General features: G+C 55.4%; 1 long non-coding RNA gene across 1 annotated transcript; it reads left to right on the top strand.

The window, feature by feature from the left end:
* The first annotated feature begins 829 nt into the window (after positions 1-829).
* LOC123619362 (uncharacterized) lies at positions 830-6,305 on the top strand. The gene is made up of 3 exons (XR_006727953.2): positions 830-1,786; positions 2,397-2,497; positions 4,340-6,305. It is a non-coding gene; the product is annotated as an uncharacterized LOC123619362 (long non-coding RNA).
* The last annotated feature ends 304 nt before the right edge of the window (positions 6,306-6,609 follow it).

The raw sequence follows: 6,609 nt of genomic DNA on the forward strand, positions 1-6,609 counted from the left end.
GCCCAGGCTGTGAGGCGCATGCGTGCGCCTCTGCATGGAGTCTCTGCATTGGTGCACGGGAGCCTGGTTACGTCTGTGGTCATGCGAGAGCATGTCTTCATTTGTGAAGATGTGTGGGAAAATACTTGCCAGCGTATGCTCTGAGGATATGCCCACAAGGCTTATGTAAAGGTTTTTGTGTTTAAGAAAATTAATTAGTAAGTGATAGGGACAGGCTTCAGCCTGCCCACCCTGACCAGAAGGAAGTGAGCGACCACAGCCCCCCTAAAGAATTACCCAGGGCACTCAGCCCCCAAACTGACCCTGGCCAAGGGCACTGTCACATGTAGGTTGGAGCCTAGCAGACCTCCGGGGACTGTAACTGAAGTTGGTCTAGGCCTACTGATTAGAGGTGATTTTAGAGACCCTCCCCAAAAGGCCTAGAAGGAGTTGCTTCCCGAGACCCCAGAAGGCCAAGATCTACACAGCCCAGGACTGATCGAGCCTGAGCCCTGCCCCTCTGCATGTCCTGCAGAGAGAAGGCCACAGGCCCCCAGTTTGAGAGGACCCTGAGTACCTTCCACAGACCCCAAAACCTGGTGGCGGCCCTCTGGCCCCGTGTCTCCCAGGTCTTTTCAGTTCTCATTCCCAGGAAGGGGCTGCGCAACGAGGTGACTTTCTGCTGAGGAGTGCCTGCATGATTGCCACCTCCCCAGAGCCAGGCCAGCTCCGCCCGCTGGCCCGGTTGGCGATAAGTGGGCCCCACCTGCTGCCCCCGCCCCAGAAGCAGGTGGGGGCAGGCCGCCAGGGGTGTGCCGGGATCCTATCTGGAGCACCCAGCCCAGATCACGGGGTGTGGAACCCTTCGGACTCTCCGGCACCTTCCCCTGAGACTGACCCCAAATCGAACCCTGACCTCGGGCACCTGGCCTGTCTGTTCCCTCCACTGAAGGCCCACCCTCCTCCAACCAGGCCATCCTGCCCAACCCTCTGCCTCCGAGCTCGGCTGACACTCAACTCGGCACACATTTCCTGAGCACGTTTCCTACTCCGTCTCCAGGGAGCTCCCTCCGAGCCAGGCCCAGCCGCACCGGGTCTGAGTCACCGGCAACCCTCCTACAAGACGAGTAAGCCATGACTTAGCCAGTGAGTGGGGACATACCCACGTAAGCCCAGCTGAGAGTGTGCAGATTCCGAAGGGGCCAGGGGAGCCGTGAGCATCCACAGGCTCTTCCCGTCCGCCGGAAAGGGAGAACTCACACATTCCATCAATAGCAACTGCTGAGCTCTGCTGTGTGCCAGGCACAGGCGAGGGGCCAGGCACGGACACCATCTGGGCCTCCTCAGAACTTACAGTCTAGATAGGGAGATGAAATTCATCGAAGGAAAGTAAAATTGCGACCGCATTAGGGGCGTTGGACCAAAGGTCACGCTGCAAGGAGAGCCCACACCGGGGAAGCCGCACGTGGGAGGGCGGCCTGCTCCCTCCCCACACCGCAGGCCAGTGGCCGGGGGTTCCCAGCACAGCGTTAGCTCCTGAAGTCAGCACAGGCCTCGAGCCAGGGTTCTCCCAGGGATCCTCAGTCCTCCCAGGTCGCTGGAAGCTCCCGGAGTCCCCCTTGTCATGTCAAAGGACCTCCACCCATTCCCGGTGTGAGAGAGAAAATGCACGTTCTAATAATTCGGCCTTGAGCGGAGCAGCCAGAGTGGAACAGGAGCATTGCAGAGAGCAGGAAGGTTCCTGGAGAAAGTCACATCTGACCGAGAGCTGACCAAGGAGCGCCCCAGGCAGAGGGAGCAGCTAAAGGTGAGGTGGGGCAGACGGGCCCTGGGCAGAAGCCAAGAAGTGAAAGGGGTCAGTGAGAGATGAGACTGGTGGGCGTGGGGGTATAGCAGGGCCAGGCCCTGGGAGCCCAGGTCCGCCTCTCATTCCTACCTTACATATACTGGGAAGCCACTGACGGATTTTAAGCAAAGGGTGACATGATGAACTGGTATCTCCATCCCACCAACAAGAGGCCAGTGGAGAGGAGCAGGGGACCAGTCAGGAGGCTTGGGCAGCAGGCCAGACCGGGGTCCCAGTGTCAGAGAGGATGTGGAAGCAGGTAGATATGGGCAAAGCCACGAGCAGCAGCCACCAGAGGAGGATGTGGGGAGGCAGGACACAGGGTAGACAAGATACCAGCACCGAAGAAGGGTCAGAGGGGGACTGAGCCCCAAAGCCTCACTCTCCGGGCATGTGCCCAGTGAGCTGGGACTGAGACGGAGCTTCAGAGGCCAGGATCCTTACCCTGGGGTCCCTAGACCCCCTGGGAATCCATGCATACAATGTAGAGGGTTTGGGAATTCAATGGAGAAAAAAATTGCACCTTTATTTTCACTAACCCCTAACTGAATTCTTTTAATTATGCTTGTAGGCCACAAACCACGGAAGTGAACCAAAGTATCTGTGACATGGTCCCCAGTAGAAATCAGATATTTTCATACCACATTGGTTGGGAAAATACCCTGAAATACTGTAAGTACTCATCGCTAAATTGAAATCGCAGTAATTATTAAACCTGCTGCTGGACCTTGTTATTTAAAGCACGAATAAGAAGCGCATGCGTTACCCTATCACAAACGGGGACTGTGTCATTCCCAGATGATGACTTTCCAATCGCCCACAAGCAGCCTCTCCACCACCAGCCATCCTCATAAAGGAAAAACAGGGCACCCAGGCCACCCGAGAAAGCTAATAATGTCATGTCCCAATAACCATTATACATTTTGTTCTTCAGTTTCATTCAGTGGAACTGAAGAAACAGATTTTCAATTCATATGAACTACATCCTTTTTTCTTTATGTTCAGAATAGGAAATCAATTATTTGCAGTAAATGCAATTTAATTTAATTTACTTGGCATTGCCTTTATTTCCCCATCTTCCTATTATTTATAACTGGTGACGGTTAACCACACCCTCTAACTTATATACATGTGATTACTGCGTCTTATTCACAATATATTGAAACATCATTTTTATTCTGGCTCATGGTCGTCCACTGGCCATGTCCTTCCCTTTCTCAGACTTCCTTTTTCTAAACCCGATCTGCTTTTAAAGGTCAGGTCAAAACCTTTAATCTTGCATGGCAAAACAAATCCCTCCTTCCCAAAAAGCAGGGCCGTGTGCACCACGCGTGGTTGCAAGATTTTGATTGATGGCAGCTTTGACGCTGGGTCCCAGGTGAGAGGCGTGGTGTGTAAATGCACCACGCAACTTGTGCATACTTATTGCAAAAATACACGGCCGGGATAGACGGGCATAATGTGTTCTTAATTCTGCCCAAGGGCACTGTCCGTTTCCATGGGAGTGGAGCTAATCTGCATTGGGCAGTTAAGGATGGGGTCGCAGGCTTGACTCTTTTATGCCCTCTACAGACTGGCTACCTGACAGGTGTCCTGTTTGCTTTCCCTGAATTAAGCTCTGCCTGCTAAGGAGAACTGGGCTCCAAGAACTCTTTTTCAGCCTCCCCTAAATCAGCCCCTACACTCCCTGTAACAAGGGAGCCCAAGGCCATCCGAGAGTCTCCTTGAAAGAGGGCAGAAGCTGACCTAGCTGCTGGAGCATTGGTGAAATGTGGGGACGGATTACTGGGAGGCCTCTGAATGAACCCAGTCCTCCCACAGCACAGGTGTGAGGTGGCCTGAGGTGCCTCTGCCACCTGCCTTCCTGTGGGATTCTCAGGCTGCCCCTCCTCTCCTTTGCTCCCTCATCCCACCCTCACCACCCACCCAGGGAGGAAAGTGTTAAACTGAGGCATTCCCAGCCATAGGAACAGCCATACCCTTCTCAAGGAAATTCACCTGTCATAAGGGGGTGTGCCTTAGCCCAAAGGGTGAATCTCCACTTCACGCATTCCAGGCACCATGACATTTGGTTGGGGATCTTTGGAGAGACTTCTGGATACACCTCAGGTAAAACACAATCCATCTGTCGTGGGGTTGGCCCTCCTTCTGAGCCTTGCTCCTTCTTGGGAAAGTCTCTGGTAACTCTCAGTTGTGTGGGTGCCTGGTGAGCTACGCCATGCCCTGTTCCCTAGAGACAGGGCATGACCCAGGAAGTTTCGTGCTTTCTTTCTTAAGTACAGGCTATGCCAGGGAAGGAAGGAGAGCCGGCTAGGGCTGAGGAGCCAGCGGGGTTAACACAGGAAGGCTTCCTGGAGGAAGAGGCGCCTTAGGCCCTCAGCAGAAAGGCCCAGGACATTCCAAAGGCATTCAGAAACTTCTGCAATCTGACCTTCCCTGACTCCATACACATGCCCTATGATCCCAGCCCCTGAATACAATTCATTCCATTCCTCTGGTTGCTTTCCTCCCCAGAATGCTTTCTACAGAGCTGCCTTCTTCTGTGATGTTCCAGTTGTTTCCACGGAGCTGCTGCTAAGCACCCGCCCGCCAGGACTTCTCCCACCGCTTCTGCCCAGCCCTGCTGCATGGTCATCCCGGATGCTGTTCCTCGTGGGCCCCTGTCTCCATTTCCCATCAGCCAAAGTTCAGGGTGACTCGACAGACTTCCCCAAGGTCACAGCTTGCTTCCCAGAGCAGAGAATCTGGGCCAAGTTGGAAAATGGCAGCCAGACTTAGGGACAGTGGAGACTGTCGATGGAAGAGCTCCTGGGGTCGCACAAGCTGGGGTTGGACCCCGGCAGGCCGCTTCACCAGCTGGGCGCTCTGGAACCCGCCTTTTCCTTCCTCTGAGCCTTTATCTTCTCATCTGCAAAACAGACCAATTTGAAAGGGTTTGTTACCTGCACAATACTGTGTACCCGAATGGAGATGGTTACCCAGGAATGGCTGGCTGGCTGGCTGGACAGACAAGGGAGTGAATTGCAGGCTGGGGCAGGGATCTGGGGCAGATGTGGGTGGCTCCCCACCTCACCTATACACACAACTAACTCTGGCCTCTAGTTCCCATTCCTCCCCCAGGATCCAGGGATTTGCCAAACAGGCAGCAGCTCTCGCCTGGAAAGAAAGTGACTCAGGCCTCCAGGAGACCTGGAATGAATCAGGGAGGCAGGGACTGAGTGTGGGGCCCCCACCCAGGGGCCTGGGCCTCTCCCAGCAGGAAGAGCATGAGCCGGTCCCCAGAGCTCACTGGGTGAGAGGGCAATTCTGCTGAAATGCGCCCCTGGCCAGGCGATGGGACAAATAATAATCACCACCACACTCACTCCCACATTCCAGACCTGTCAGGGCGTTTCCACGGGTGCTATCTTGTCATGCACACATCTCTGAACCCTGCGTCAGGGAGGCCTGGGGTCTCGCTCCGCTGCCTGTCCTCACCAGCCCAGGCACGTCACCTGGGCCTCAGTTCCCTTCCCTGTCCCCGTCAGCCCCAGCCCCTTCCCTTGCTGGCTGTCGCCAGGAGGCGGCAGAGGCCGGAGCTCCTCTCCCTGGGAACGGCATGGGGTGAGGGTCCCAGCCCTGCCCCTCACCTCTTGCAAGTGGCCTGATCTTCCACGGCTCCCGTTCCTTGGCAGCCCCGAAGCTCTGACACCAGGACACCCGGAGACAAGGCCTCGGCCTGGGCCTCTCCTCACACTCCAGGGCCAGCCGCTGGCTCAGCAGCTCGGCCCAGAATGTACCATCAGCAGCTCAAACTCAGCACGCCCGGGACTGAACTCTGGATCATCCCCCAAACCCAAAAATGAAACTTCTCCCCCCCCCCACCCCCCGGCAACTCAGTTCTGTCCTCACGCCCCTCAGCCTCCCTCCAGCCACACTCGCCCCCTGTTGTCCTTAACGCGCCAGCCTCACTCTCAGGGCCCGTGTGTGTCTTTCTCCCAGAGGGTCACGTGGCTCCTCCTTCAAGTCTTCCCTGTCCCGAGGCCTTGCTTGGCCATCCCACTGAAACTGCGTCGCTCTCCGCTCGCCAGCATCCTTGGTCCACTTTACTCTCCTTTACTTTTCCCCCTACCACCCACGACCCTCTCACATCATTTCCTTGTATTACATCATTTCCTTGTATTACATCATTTCCTTGTCTACTGTGTGTATTGCTGATGCCCCGTCTCCCCGCTCTGGAATGTCCGTTTCAGGTGGGCGGGGCTTCTGGTCTCTTTCATTCATTCATGGACCCTTAACACCTGGCTCGCGGTACAAACTCAATACACACCTGTGGAATGCATGAATAAGAGTCCACAACGTGCAATTATCGGACAACTTTGATAATTCACCGTTTTCTAACGGTGTGACCCAACCTCTTTGTGCCTCGGTTACCCTATTTGTAAAATTAAGCTGATAATGGTACCTCTCATCGGACTGTTGTGTGGAATAAATAAGGTGTTCAACCCAGCAGGTGGCACAGAACACGTGCTCGTGTTGACTGTGGCCGGGATGCCGTCTGCACGGAATCACTGGGAGGCGGGCGGGTCAGGGCCCACTGAGCCCGCTTCCAGGTTGGAGATGCCCCTGGAAGCTCCCATCAGCTGGCTCACAAGCTCCACAGCTTCGGGAGGGCGTCCCCATGCTGAGAGGCAGGCTGCTGCCCCAGAGAGTCGGGAGACTTCCACACACATGCTGAGTCACCGGGATGCTGGGAATGTGACATAGAGGGGTCCAGGCCAGTGCGGGAAGCAGCAGCCAGAGGG

Source organism: Camelus bactrianus, chromosome 15 (genome assembly GCF_048773025.1).
Source record: "Camelus bactrianus isolate YW-2024 breed Bactrian camel chromosome 15, ASM4877302v1, whole genome shotgun sequence".
Lineage (NCBI taxonomy): Eukaryota > Metazoa > Chordata > Mammalia > Artiodactyla > Camelidae > Camelus > Camelus bactrianus.